Raw genomic sequence first — 15,151 nt, 5'->3', positions numbered from 1 at the left:
TGATTCATCCATCCTTTCTGCTCATTGTTGACCCTCCTCTTAACAGACTGGGAGGGCTGGGGGCAGAGGAACCAATAGAGGCAGATAAGGAGACATTTGTGGGGTAACAAAAACAAAACACATAGGAGATGGACGGTGCTCAATGAGCAACAGAGAATTCCCACTGCTATCCAAATGGGGAAGGGTCATATTGAGGCCCACATCCAGGTTGCTTTTTTATTATTATTTCTAGGGGGAGATATTTCTCTGCTCTACATGTATGGGTGGGAATAGGGAAGGACAGATCTGTTAATTTTGGTTTCTCTCAGTTTCTCCCCACCCCCAGTTCTAAGTTCAGTTTCCTACATTTGCACATCAGCATTTTTGTGGGAATTTCTACCAATCTACCAAATATTTGTATGCAATTTTGCTTCTCCAAAGCAATTTCCCCAATATATAATGCATTTCTGTATATTTTCACTAATATATGCACATATATATGCACACTTACCCTAAACAACAACAACAGCTGGCCAAACAACTGCATTGTAAAAACTGGAGAGGTGCAAATTTTGAGGAATGGCTGTGTTTGGGTTTACATATTGTTTTGGAAAGTGTAAATAAAATGAAGGAACTGGAAACTGCACCAAATGGCACTTACTTCAGTTCCCGGATTAATATTAGAAATTATGCCAATACTTTTTCACATGTCATTCTGACAAAAGTATAAGCTGATTCCACGCTGTTAAAAGTGCTCATTTGAAAGAGTGTGTGCTTCTTAATTTGTACAGATCAACAACTGTACATCCTTTGAACGTTACACGCTGAGAGCTAGTTTGGGGAGGAGGTTAGAGTGTTGGACTAGTACCTGAGAGATCAGGGTTCAAATAGCCACTCAGCCATGAAGTTCACTGTGAGACCTTGAGCCAGTCACTACCCCAGCCTAACCTATCTCACAGGGCTATTCTGGGGTTCAAATGAGGAATGGGACAGCCATGTACACCACCTTAAGTTCCTTGGAGAAAAGGGTGGGATACAAATGCAACAAACAAACAAAGTGGATAACATTTCGGTGTACTGCTCAACTATTTGTGTACACAGGTACAGAGATTGTACACTCATTGAATGTAACATGTGAACAGAACCCCTCTAGTTGAAAGCTGAAACAGAATCGAGGAATGGGATACAATGGTAAACATCCACACAAATAATGCAGGGATGGGAAAGCTGTATCGCTCCAGCCATTGGCAGTCATTGACCATAAATTATCCTTGCTGGCTGTCTTGGATGGGGGTTTCTCAACAACTGGAAGACACAAGTAGAATCATAGAATCAGGAGGGATGCTGAGTTCAATCCCCTGCAATGCTGGAATATGCAGCTATCCCATATGGGGATCGAACCTGCAACCTTGGCATTATCAGAATGCTCTAACCAACTGAATACTGGACTCAATGGATACACAATCTGACCTGGTATATTACAGCTTTCATATAAAGCAAATATGACCAATCCAACAATCACTGGCAGGCAAGCATCCTGATAAGCAGCAATGATTCTCCCAGCATTAGAGATAAGCAGCAATGATTCTCCAGCATCTCCAGTGTGTTATTTACAAAAAACACACACTCAGAACAGGGTGCTCTCATTAACAGTAGTTGTTCAATCTGACTCATCGTCCCTCCCCGAGAAGGAAGAATGCCAAAGTCTTGCCTTTCTCCTCCTTCCCTTCCACTGCTCTCTGGGCTTCTCTAATCTCCTAGTGCAGGGACTGAAACTCTGGCCTGTCTCTTCCCCACTCCCAGAAGACACAGCCCCTGACTCTGGCTTATCTGCTGGTTGCCTGGAAATGCTCTGGCTGACTTCCAACTCTTCCTCTCCCAGGGCGCTAGCAGTGTCTTCCATGGGAAGGAGGGGGGTTGGGCTGTCTTCTCTAAACTCTGACAGACAGCTCTACTCTGCAGAGTCGGCCCCTTGCTCGCTTAGTTCAATTTCTGGAGCTGACTCTTCTGCTGCATCCTGAGGGGCCACGTTCCTGACAGCGAATGTGTTATCCTCAGCATCCCTGACCGCTGGTCATGGTGGCTGGGTTGGATGAGAGTTGAAATCCAGCAATATGTGAATAGGCACAGGTTCCCACACTGGCCTGCAATGACTGGAAATTCCCATCCCTACCTATAGGTGTCAATGATTAAATCTGCAGCATTTAGATGTGCTCTACCAAGGAGATAAGCCAGGAGCATTTTCCAAGGAAATATCTGGAGTGCCATGGATTTCCCATCCCTGACATAAAGGAACAGATTGGGGGTGCTCCAGGCATCATTTATCCCAGGTCATCAGCAGTTATTGCCCTCTCCTCTCCAGTGTCATTGTTTTCAAAAGTAAGAGACTAGGATTGGAAGGAGGACCCAACATTCCAAAATATGTAACTCCCATTGTTCTGCAATATGGTTAGCAGAATGAAAACTGTGTTACAGTTAACCCATCATTTCAACCCGGCATGGCAATATTTCTATATATCCCCCCCCCCCAAACACTCTACAATAGGCTGAAAAATGCACTTCCTGCAATGATTCCCCAAGGGAGAAGTTTCTAAAGAAATGTCACTCACAGTGATAAAGAAGGAATATCTCAGCTGTGTGTGTGGCGGAGTTGGAGGGGGGGGGGAGACTACCACTTTCACAAACTACATTTATGTGGGCTCAGCTTTCAAAAAATATATCCACACAGCAGTTAGAATTGCCGCAAAAAAAGAGTCTCACAAAACAGTGCTAGGCACAATATACTCTCCTAAAGTGATGTTGAATATTTTTAAGGGCTGGGTTGAATTTATGTGAGCATATATTTCCAGAGTGAAAATGGGAGTTTCAGATCCCCAAACATATTGCCATTTTTATACAATTTTGTTCCACTTCACTACAGCTTTTAGCAGTTGCTTTGACTCTCTCTCTCTCTCTCTCTCTCTATATATATATATATATATATTGTTCCAATGGTTAGCTATATGATCCAGGCAATAATGGATCATCTAGCCACTGTTATGACATCACAGTTTGCAAAGCAAATCAGATCTGCCCAAATTGTAAGACCAAAATTAAAATGAAGGCAGTGCTTCCTGTCCCCTTTTTAAATGAAAAGCAAATAAAAATGGGAGGTTGCCTGTTCTTGATAGGGTTACACATCTTGGGGGTACTCCTGGATCCTTTGCAGTCGCTCAAGGCTCATGTGGCCTCACTGGCTCAGAGTGCCTTCCATCAGTTTGGGCTGGTGTCCCAGTTGCACTTCCATCTGGACGGGCATAGCCTGATTTCTGTTGCTTATGCTCTTGTAACTCTTAGGTTAGATTACTTTGATGTATTATACATAGGGCTGCCACTAAAGATGGTTCAGAAGCTCCAGCTGGTGCAGAATTTGGCAGCCAGCGTACTCACTGGGACATGATGATTTGAACATATTACACCAATCCTGGCCCAACTACACTGTCTGCCCGTAAGTTTCCAGGCCCAATTCAATTTGCTGGTGTTGACCTATAACATCTTAAATGGCTCAGGACCTCATTACCTTAAGGACTGCTTCTTCCTATATGAACTGACCCAGATCCTATGATCTTCATCTGAGGCTCTTCTTCATGCATCTCCTCCATGATTGGTCTGGAGCATGGCAAAGTGAGAATGGACCTTTTCTGTGGCGGCTACTCACTTGTGGAATGCTCTCCCCAGGGAGGCTTGCCTGGTGCCTTCATTACATATATTTAGTTGCCAAGCATAAATGTTTCTCATCAACCAGGCATTTGGCTAATTAACATTTTCTAACCTTGAAATGGGTCTGTGGGAGTGGGGGTTAATGTTTTATTTTGTTTTTGCTTTATTGTGTACTTTTCATTTTGTATTTTTATGCTGTGAACTGCCCTGTGATCTTTGGCTGAAAGGCGGTATACAAATTTATTAAATGAGGAAACAAACACTTTTGCAAAGGTAATGTACAAAATGCATTATATTGGAGAAATTGCACATATTAATTGAAATGCATACGCAAATTGATAAGGAAATAGAGAGAACTGAATACTGGGAAAATGAAATACCCAAAACTAACAGATTCCTCCATCCTTGTCCACACATTGCTGTCTTTTCTTGTTGAGATACCAATTGCAATGTATTTTCACCTTTGCTTCCTTATGAGTGCAACTCCATATGAGAGCTACCTAAGGAGAAACACCTCTGGAGAAAAGGAAACAAGAGCAGCCAGTGGACTCCTTTGAAGAATGGAGATTTCCTGGTTTGAAATCCTATCAAATTAAGGTTCTGATAAAGTCTTTTGCACCTCATTGTGATTACCATATTTTCCCGTGTATAAGACTAGGGGTTTTTTAACCAAAAAAATAGGTTTGAAATGGGGGCTCGTTTTATACACGGGTAGTGCTGAGGGGTGTTTTCTTAATTTGGAGTCCCCAGAAATAGGGGAGGGGGGCATTATACAGGGAGGGGGGCATCTTATACATGAAAAAATATGGTATTCCAGATTGAACTACATTAATTGATTTGCTTTCATAGCCTCGGTTATCAACAAGTCAACAGCAATTTAATATAAGTTAATATTTTCAGCATGAAAGTTAATGTCAAGCATTGTCTTAACCAAGTTGTCTAATAAATTAGATTAGATTATGTATAGACTCAGGTTTCAATAACAAGCATATGTCATCTTTAAATACTCTGATATTGCAAACTATTTTGCATTTTACTTTTTAAGAACTGCTTGTTAATCGTCCAAGAGGTAACATTGTTTAAAATATGTGTGATGTGGACAGTTTCTGATCCATTCAAGACATTCATCATATAGATGTCCCCATTCTATTTTGGGGGAGGGGAAGAGAAATAAGCAAAAGAGAGCTGAAATAATAAATTATCCTGTGGTATAATCTTTAAGCTGCGAAAAGCAATACCTTAAGGCCTGCATGCATTATAATTCATTCTGTGCAACCTGGATGAAATGATCATGATGGAAAGGCGTCATTAACTTGGCTTGACCAAAAATGAAATAATATATTGTTGCAGCAAGTTGGATAGAGCTGTGTTTGATGTTTACAGGTTGCTGTAGACCATTCATTTAAAAGATGCCGTAGAAATGGCACCAAAAGAAGGGGTGGAGGGATGAATAAATCAATTTAGCCTGGGGATTGCTAGTGTGAAAGTTCAACCTGTATCCCAATTATTCAAAAAAGTTCTGTGACATTTTAACCATTTCATAGATAGTGACATGTCATAAGCATCAGCCTATTTCATCTCATGCATGATATGGATTCATTCTGTAGTTCAGCCACCACCTTGTAAAATGCGAGCCATGAGTAACAAGTTGAATCAGTGTCAATACCTTGGAATCTAGGAGGTCTAAACCATGTTCTAAACCATGTTCACTATCTGTTAGAAACTTCCTGTGATTTAAGATGTCTAGGAGATTCCTGGAGATAGGTTGTAAAGCACTAGAAAGTTGCTATTTCTGTATAAATATTCTCTATTTGTGGCTGTAGGAATATTGAAGTCTTTCTAGTCCACTAGATCAAGTTTTAAGAAGAGATATCTGAACATCAGTTTTCAGACAGATTGTTGTTATTGATAAATCATGTAAGATGCTTTGCCATGACTAGTAGTCATACGGGTATGATTACTTTTAGTAGTAATTAAGATATATCAGAAAGTGTCAGCATTTGCATTAGTGACTGGAAGAATGTTGTGGCATCAATATTTGATTTGTAAAGATGATTTTTCAGTCTATAGCCAATAGTACCATCTATACTGAGATTAGATTATACTATTGGCTATTGACTGAAAAATCATCTTTACAAATCAAATATTGATGCCACAACATTCTTACTGAGAATACTGAATTTATACTGAGATTGGGACACAGGTGGCGCCATGGTCCAAACCACTAAGCCTCTTGAGCTTGCCAATCAGAAGGTTGGCAGTTCAAATACATGCAATGGGGTGAGCTCCTGTTGCTCTACCCCAGCTCCTGCCAACCTAGCAGCTTGAAAGCACGCCAGTGCAAGTAGATAAATAGGTACCACTGTGGCGGGAAGGTAAACAACATTTCTGTGCACTATGGCACTTGTCACAGTGTTCTGTTGCACCAGAAGTGGTATAGTCCTGCTGGCCACATGACCCGGAAATCTGTCTGTGGACAAACGCCAGCTCCCTCGGCCTGAAAGCGAGATGAGCGCCGCACCCTATAGTTGCCTTTGACTGGACTTAACTGTCCAGGGGTCCTTTACCTTTTAACTTACTGAGATTATTATAATGTTATACTGAATTTATTACTATACCTCTACCAGGAATATTTTAGCTGTTAACTTGCTATAGTTTATTTCACTTAAAAATAAAATTATGACAGTATTGATATGGGTGAAGGTACACCAAAAGTTATACACCAAGATCAGACAGTGAGGATATGAGACAAATAGAAACCGAAATTCCATTCCCTCATCTGGGAGGGAATTCTCTAGGTATACCTTGGAGTATGTAGTCAGAAAGGGCCTCCACATTGCTAGCAGCTGCTGGGGCTACAAGTGGGGAACCTACAGGTTTGAACTCTGCTACTTCCTGTAGCGAGCTACTCAGGGATGCAGATCAAAGGGCTATGTCTTTGGACTACAATTCCCATCATTTCTGACTGATGGCCATGCTACCTGAGGAGTCCAACAACATTGGGGAAGGATAGTAAGATATTAATAGAGCATCAGCTTTGCATGCAGAAGATTCAAACCCTGGCATCTCCAGGTAGAGCTAGGATTGTCCTCTCTCTGAAATCCTGGAGAGCCTCTGCCAGTCAGTGTAGACTGAGCTTGATAGACCAATGGTCACATTTGGTATAAGGCAGCTGCTTGGTAGACTCCCTTCAGGCCCTGGTGCCATGGATTCATGCCCCCTGGTATGCATCCTTGCTTGTTCCCTGGGCTGCCAATATTTCTGCATCCCAATTCCAAACAGATGTGTTTCGTTGGGGTAAGTTATCGAAATATTTCTGGGCAAAATAAAAACAAAGAAACACAATGATACATTTACCATCCAGATCACCTGGAGTTTTAAAATGCATTTGTTGGAACCTCCCACAATGGACTATCAATCTGCTCGCATGAAAAGCATACATAGGCAACTAAGGTTGAACTTGCCTTAGAAAGGGAGGCATGTTTGAGAACATCCAGGCTTTCCATGACATGACGTGATTCCAGTACTTTGTTTTACCAAGCTTTTTGTTAATTTGAGATTGTGTTTAGTGTGTCTGTCACTATAAAGCACAACAACATTTAGGCTGTGTGGCCATTTACCCAGGGGAAAGTTAGGGCCCTCAGATAAAGGGTAAGCATGGCAATCCTCTGGAATGCACTCTCCTTTGAAAATTAGCTTGATTTGAGTTGAATATGTATGCTTTTCATGCACAGAACTCAAAAATCCATTGTTGCAGGGTTTTCAAAGGAGTCCCCCTTTTTTTAACAACCTCCCACGGCTGAAGACTAAGCAGGAAACTACAGTACATCATTCATCAAACAATGTGGAACAAATTACACATGCCCTCATTAGCAATTACCTGAGAAACCTTCCTTCAGCCTACTTTACGCAATAATGACAGCTAATAATGGGTTCCATGACATGGCTGACCTATGAATGACTTCACACAAAGCTGTTCAGTAACCTTTAAAAACATAATTATACCTGCCTTTCCAGTGTACACTATTATTTCAGTGAATGTGAAGCACACAGATCTTGCTATGCATGCCACTTGAATTGGTGGTTATCTTGAATTCTGATAAAACTCACAGTATGTCCACTATGCATAGGTTTGAGCCTCAGATCAGTAGAAGATGCATAGGCACTTCATACTTTCTAGACCTTGTCCAAAGTAGACAAGGGTGGGACCTTGTCCAACATGATGATCAAGGATGGGACCTTGTCCAACAAGTCCAATATGATGATCAGTTAAGGAAAATGTAAATGTAACAACTATAATTGAAGTAAATGTAGCAACTATAATTGAAAATATATATCTGCATTTGACACCAGTTAAGTGCAGTAATGACGTACAGTAGAACAGAAATGGGAGACCCATGTGGCTGCTGGACTTCAGCTCCTGTCATCCATGGCCTTTGATAGCTTTGGCTGGGGCTGATGAGAGGTGGAGCCCCACATCATCTGATGAAGCACATGTTTTTCTACCCATGGTATATAGAGCAATGGGGATATCATCAATGCAAAGGCAAAGGAACATAAGATCCCTGGAACCTCAGACCAAAGTCTGCAAAGCCCAGCATTCTTTCTTCAAGCAGGCCTATCATGCGAATCTCACATTCAGATGTGTAACTAGGGGTTGGTGAAACTGGAGCCCAGTGGTGGCAGAGGCCCAGTGTGTGTGCGCGTGCATGTGCATGTGTGCACACACACAAACAAAAATAACCCCACCTCTCAGACAATGGAGAGTATGTGCTGCTGCTGTCACTGTGAGAGAAGCTTCCCGTCTCGCACCTTGGCACAAAGGCTTGCAAAAAATAAATTAAAATGCCCTTCTTTCTTGCCTTGCCCTTACTCCAGATGTTTCAAGTACTTGGGTTGCATAAAGTGTGTTCTCCCTTATGGAGAGCACAGGTTGCGGGCGGGGCTGACAAGACACCTCACTGTTACTAGGCAAATGGTTTGGCCATCCTGTAAGCAGGGGCTGGCTGTTACTGGGGAAATTTAGATATTGCCAATTAGTGACTGACAGCCCTATTTGTTAAATATAAGGCACGCAGCAACAGACGTCCTCTTTCGCTGCATGCTTCGGATCACCCGCCCTCCCTTCCCTAATGTTAGGCTGTTTGCTTGACCTTGCTATTGCCTGTCATGGGGTCGTTTGCTTTGGGGCAGGGGCCCGGTAGGAATTTTGCCATTTGGCTGATTAGTGTGTGCCACTTGGTTTTCGCCTACCGCGTAGCAAATCGTTACAACTTGTAAGGTTTGCGGTTAGGCATTGGTCTGGAATTGGTTGCTGGGGGGTATGGATTCGGCTGTGCCTGCCCCCCAAAATGCTGCTGTTGGTGGAGGGGTATGGATTCGGCTGTGCCTGCCCCTCCAAAATGCTGCTGCTGCTGCTGCTGAAGGGTTTTACCGTTAAAGGAACCCAGGGGCTCCCCATGCTTTTGTCCGAAACCCCCTGGCAAGGGGCTAGGGCCACGCAAGCCCCTGGAAGCATTCTGGGGAGAGGTGAGGCATGGTTCCCAGTCCCGTCTCTCTCCCCAGGTGACTTACCCTTCCTGACTTCACATTGCTGTATTTGAATAAAGTTGTGGCCAAAATTATGCCAAAAACCTTAAAGAAAAATTAAGTGTCAATTGTGTTTTTCTTTGGGGAGGGGTGTCTTGGGGACATTGACGCACAAAATATAGTAGTTTGTAATGTGGCTATTGCAGTAAATAATTTTTTTTTTCTGGGGGGAAGCCCAACCAATACAGCTCCCTGTGAAGGGTGCAAGGGACACTGGGTATACCTCTGTTCACATATAGGACATGAGCACAATAGCTCTCTTGTGGTCCTTTACAACTGGTATTCAGAGTGACACTGCCTCTGATACTGAAGGTAATATAGCCATCATCACTAGTAGCCACTGACAAGCAGGTAAAGTGGTAGAAGTCCAAAATGTACTTTAACACATGAGAACACTCCAATGTATTAAATTCCCTTTGCTGGTCCTGGAACACACGACACAAAAATATCAGTTTTGATCAGAGAGTGCAAGTAATCTGATGAGTCTCTTGAATGACTTCAAAGAATGTAATTTCAAAATGTTGTGATGCAGTATCAAAAGAACATGGAATGTGTGCTCCCCCAGCCTTATATTTAGAACCAAACTTCATTTGCTTTTTCAATCAGCCAGCCTGACATTCCTTCTCCAGCTAAACCCAGCAGTGTGAGCATATGCCCCAGTCTCCCCCATCCACATGCACACTATTCATTCCTCTTAAAAGGCTTTTAACAAGGCCTACACTTAAATATTCTCTTTTTGGATCCAGTAGGAGCCTTCAAAGCCGATTATCTTGAAAAGGCTATATGAATCTATAGTGAAATATTTATGGTAACTTGTCACCAGCACCTTCATATTGCAATATTTCTTTTTGTTGTCCATCCTTCTTCCTCTGCTTAATGACAGTATTCCAGTAGTAGTGAAGAAGTCCATATGCTGGTAATGATGCTCCACTATCCATGTGATTGGGATATAAGATGGTTCCTGTCATTTTCCTTTCACTCAAAGATGAAGGTGGGTAAAAAGGACTGTCTACTTAAGTATTTATAGGCAGTGTTTATTTTTCCACAACAACAGTGATAACAGCCTGACACATGCCAGGAATATTATTGAAGCAAATTTGCACATTATCTAGAATGGGAAAAAATTATACTGAATAATTCATCTTGCTCTAGCCAGTGGTGTGGTGCTTTGGAGTAATTATTGTGTATAATGACATCACTTATCCTCCTTTCTACAAAGTGGGCTGTATGCAACATTGTCTACTAGTGGAAGGGATCTTGTGCTAGTGATGGGTAAATTTTGATGTTTAAATGTTGCACAACAGAGGAATCAAATACAATGGTCGCACAAGCAGAAACTTGTTGAGCAACAGATTGCACAATCTATTGTGCAACAAAGTAATCAGCAACCTGCTTATGCATTTGTGTGTGTGTGTGCGTGCGTGTGCAACAATGACGTTCTACTTGTGCAAAACATTTCACTAGCAGGATCGGTTTACCGCTCTGTGACTTTAACTTAGTGCTTCATTGGATTCCACCTCTGAAATGTAACTTATGTCCTTGTTATTTGCAGTGATTTTAGCTCAACCCTTGAGAAAAAAACTTGAATAAATGGTGGGCTTTCTGTAGGGTGAAGTGTTGTCATGATTCAGTAAATAAATAACAGAAATGGCCATTTCCATTGGTCTGCCTCCACATGGGTGATCTCACTATGTAGTATGTTGGGATGCTCCTAAGTAAATTATTGTGAAGTCAAACCATTTTCTTACATTATTTCAGCACAGAGTTTGAGCAACTGCACAGGAACAAGTTCGGACTGAGTAAAGTATTTTCTGGGGGACATTTTCAGTGTAGGGCGGGGAAAAGAGTTTTTATGGACTTGGGTGAGGGCAAAGTGTTTCTTCAAAGATAATAAAAAGTGTACACTTTCATGACTGTTCACTAATATTTACAGCTTTCTCAGCTAAATGCTTCCATACCGTATTTTAAAATTTTAACTTCCGTCCTCTTTGTAGAAACAACGACATTGTCACATATAATAACTATTGGCCATGTGATGATGTCACATTGTAAAAAGCAAAGTGAATCGAGAGCAGGGGCAAGAAGAATGATGGTTTGAAGTAAAAACTGAGTTGAAGTAAAAAGAGAATTCCAAAGGAGGTCGCAAAATGAGGTCTGGCTATGTGACGATGTCACAGAAGGGGGAAATTAAGGTACATAAGAGTGAAGGCAAAAAGAGTGCCACTTTGAAGGAGCCGGGCAAAAGCTGCCACCAGCTGATTTACAGAGATAATTGCAATAGAGCTCAAAGCAGAGCATGATAGTGAGGTACACGGAAGGTCTTAGTTTTCCTGAACATCTCTCGGGGGCATCTTCTCTTTTCTCTGCTCCCCACTGCAACAACCATAAAAAGCTTTTTTTTAAGGTGCTGATTAGGAATATAAAGCCATAATGGAATGGTTATTATTGGACCTCTTAGCACACAATTCTTTCATAATTTCATCTCTTTTACTCAATGATGCCAAAGAGAGAGAGAGAGAGAGATTGAGAGAGAGAGACTTAACTCAAAGCTAAATATATGCTTTTGGGCAGCACTCGTGGCTTTGCTGAAAGCCACTTTCCCTTATTGTGAACTTGACTGAAACACAATGGTGAGTGACTGTTCTGCTTTTCTTACTAGGTCTAAATTGAGCCGCTTCTGAAATAAGCAATAAGAGAATGTCAAGTCTTAAGTGAAAGCAAGTCCCTGAAGAGTGATTTGAAGGTATAGTCTGCTATTAGAGGAAGCCAGATATTAGACATAATAGTAGAGATACCTTTTGAAAGTCTAGGAATGTCTCAATATTTGTGTGCATGTGTGTTGAAGAAAAGTAGAGTTTTTGAAAGGGTTGCACATAATGGGTTGATCTCAGTGAAAAATGTGGGGGCGGGGGACGATGACACACCGGCTAGAATTACCTGGAGGCCTTTGCAGAATCTGTTTCTTGTCACATCTGCTCTTGAAATTCCCTTATCTCCCAGCATAAAAAAAAAAAAAGTTCCATCTGGGTTTCTTCGAGTTTGCCCAGTAGAACCCCAGATCATGTTTTAATCTTTAATCAATAGTGTATCTTGCCTTCTGGGGGTGTGAATCAGATGTGCAAACTGCAAATGCAGCAAGAACAGCTGCTGGGAGGCTTGGCTAGTTTTGGATAAGAGCAGCGAAGAAGTCTTTGCTTCCTGGGAGAAGTTATTTCTCCATTAACTGAATGTTACTCAGAGCTTTCATATGCTTGATGGTACCTTTCTGAGTAGGTCCTTCCTTCCTTCCTTCCTTCCTTCCTTCCATCTCTCTCGCTCTCTCTTTTTTTGTGTGTGCATATGAGAGAGAGAGAGAGAGAGAGAGAGAGAGAGTGCACAGATGGAAATATTTCAGAGGGAGGGGGTATTGTTTGAAGTTTCTTGATTATTTCACTCAAGTGAATGACCACATTTGCCTCTGTTTTAACTGTAGCTCCTGATATTATTTTGGTTTTTAACCAGGGCCACATTCCCTTTCAGGCAATCTTCAAACAGCCACCAAACAAACAAACAAACAAATAAATAAATTTGTGTACCTGTATTCATCTGTAGTTCTCAGGGTGGTTCATAGCATATAAATAAGAGATAAAAACACAAAATAAATGCCTGTGGGTGGGGCCGAGGCAAAAGGGGGTGGGACTACTAACATAGATCTTAATATGTATTGGAGGCTAATTTCTGCACATGCTTACTCACTCTTCTCTGTCCTCCATCCAGACAAGTAAGAGGCCTAAATCAGACTTCCAGGACACCTTTCAGTCAGGCAAACATAATCAGGAACATATATTCCTTTGATAATGGAATAGCTCCCACAGAACTTACAAGTGCACCTCCACAAATTTGCTTTAGGGGGTGATTTTAGTAACAATTTTAACATACTGTGGAGGAGTCATATGTAGTGGCTGCATTGAAATGAACACTATTGTGCTCATGCCCAACTTGTGGGCTTCCCATAGGCATCTAGGTGGCCGTTGTTGAAACAGAACGCTGAACCAGATCAGTCTCTAGTCTGATCAGGCAGGGATCTTTTCTTATGTTTTGTAAATCATCATATTATTGCTGTCAAAATGTAACCAACAATGCGCAACCCTGTTATGGAGAAGCATCATTTGAACTCTTTGGGCATCTTTTCTTCATGAGAATAGGGAAACTGTTGTTGGAACTCACTCTAAAGTGTGCATTATGTCAGTGTAAAGCAGCCTAACTGGCTTCAGTGCCAGCCCATTGCTTTACTTTGAGCCATGTCTTACCAACAATCTCTTTCCAGGAATTGTGCTTGTCCCCATAAAGTCAAAGAATTCAAGAGAAGCAGAGAAGGGGGTGCTGGATACTGCCGCTTCTGTTGGAAAAGGGGTGTGGTTTAAACAGCCTGGTCACCACGCCCCTTCCCAGTGTCCCCTGCTCCTTTCCCTGCAAGGGTTCAGGTGAGTGCAAAACGCCTTGGGGTGCAGCAATCTTTGGGGAGGGGCTGGGGGGAGGATGCAATGCTAGGGAACACACACACACACACAAGTTGTGCCAATATCTGTGAAGGCCACACCAGAAACCCAAAGGGGCAGGAGGGGGACATTTTTCAGCCCAGTGGTTACATTTCCCTCCACACAACACTAGTCCAATAGACAAATGAACAGAGCAATGAAAGCAAGCCTTTGCACAGGAAGCTGTTGAAGGAATGACATGCAGAGAGAAAGTTAGCATCTCAGGAAAAAAACACTTTTTCATCAGTCAATCAATCAATCAATCATTTATTGTAGTTGACTAAAACCCATTATAAATCCAGTTACAAAAGCACCAAACCCAATGACCCAAACTATGGCTCCCAGATTCTTGGGGCGTGGGGGAGCCAGGTGGATGCCATGTGAATTCAGCGATGTGTCAAGTGATGGCAACATACTACCTCCAGGTTCAGAGGCGGCATATTTCTGCATATCAGTTCCTGAGAATCACGAGGGCTATTGTGGTCAGATTCTGCTTGCAGTTTTTGCACAGGCATCTGTGAGAATGGGATGCTGAACCTGGGCCACTGGCCTGATCCTGGCAGCTTTCTTATGTTACAAAGGAAGACTTCCAAGAGAATACTTTTAATGCAGCACTCCAAGAAATGCTGCAAGTTTCAGAAAGTCACATAATGCACTCCAAAAACAGAAATTTTGAAACCATTTCAGCACTGTGTCATTTTTCTATTTTTCTGCATCTCTTATCTGAACTATGTACTTGCAGTTTCTTTGAGTACGTTTTTTCCAATTGATTTTTATTTGGTAGCCATTTCTCCCTTTCCGAGGAAGGAACAAAAACATTTGAAGACTCAGTGTCCCTGACTTAAGGGTCTGACTCCTCTGCCCTGCCTACCAAGCGCTCACTGGCTGGTGTGCCTTTCACTGTAGGGAGATCAGAAGAGGACCGCTACATTGGCAGAAGCCTAAGCAGCCACGAGCTTGCTATTCAGACACAAGGATATTGTTTTAGTCATTTATTCTTATTTTTAATTACTTGGCACCACAGGCAGCTCTCTCAAAAAATGGCAAAGGCTACAATCCCACCTACATGGGAGGAAGCCCCACTGAATTCAGTAGGACTTACTTCCAAGTAGACATGGGTGCAGCAGTGCTGCAAGGATCTCTCTTGGAAGTCCCAGTACTGTAAATAAACTGCCACAGCGGCCGGATTAAACCGACCTGTGCAAAAACTGCAAGGTTAGGATTAGGGGTAGGATTAGGGGTAGGGGTAGTGGTAGGGGTAGGTTTTTTTAGGGTTGAATTTGTTGAGGGTTTGTTTTTTTAGGATTTTACCCCAGGAAATAAATAAACTGCCACAGGGGCCGGATTAAACTGACCAGTAGGCTGGA

At 42.1% G+C, this 15,151-nt stretch overlaps 1 long non-coding RNA gene across 2 annotated transcripts in view; it reads left to right on the top strand.

The window, feature by feature from the left end:
• LOC114589381 (uncharacterized) overlaps positions 1-15,151 on the top strand; it is a 67,889-nt gene that overhangs the window by 13,919 nt on the left and 38,819 nt on the right. Inside the window, exons 2-3 of one of the 2 annotated variants that reach the window (XR_013391357.1) lie at positions 11,927-12,010; positions 13,574-13,730. This is a non-coding gene — a long non-coding RNA (uncharacterized LOC114589381). The remainder of the gene's footprint in view (positions 1-11,926; positions 12,011-13,573; positions 13,731-15,151) is intronic. The other variant, XR_003704660.2, reaches the window with a different exon arrangement.

This window comes from Podarcis muralis, chromosome Z (assembly GCF_964188315.1).
Source record: "Podarcis muralis chromosome Z, rPodMur119.hap1.1, whole genome shotgun sequence".
Taxonomy (NCBI): Eukaryota; Metazoa; Chordata; class Lepidosauria; order Squamata; family Lacertidae; genus Podarcis; species Podarcis muralis.
This window is presented reverse-complemented; position numbering and strand designations above follow the sequence as displayed.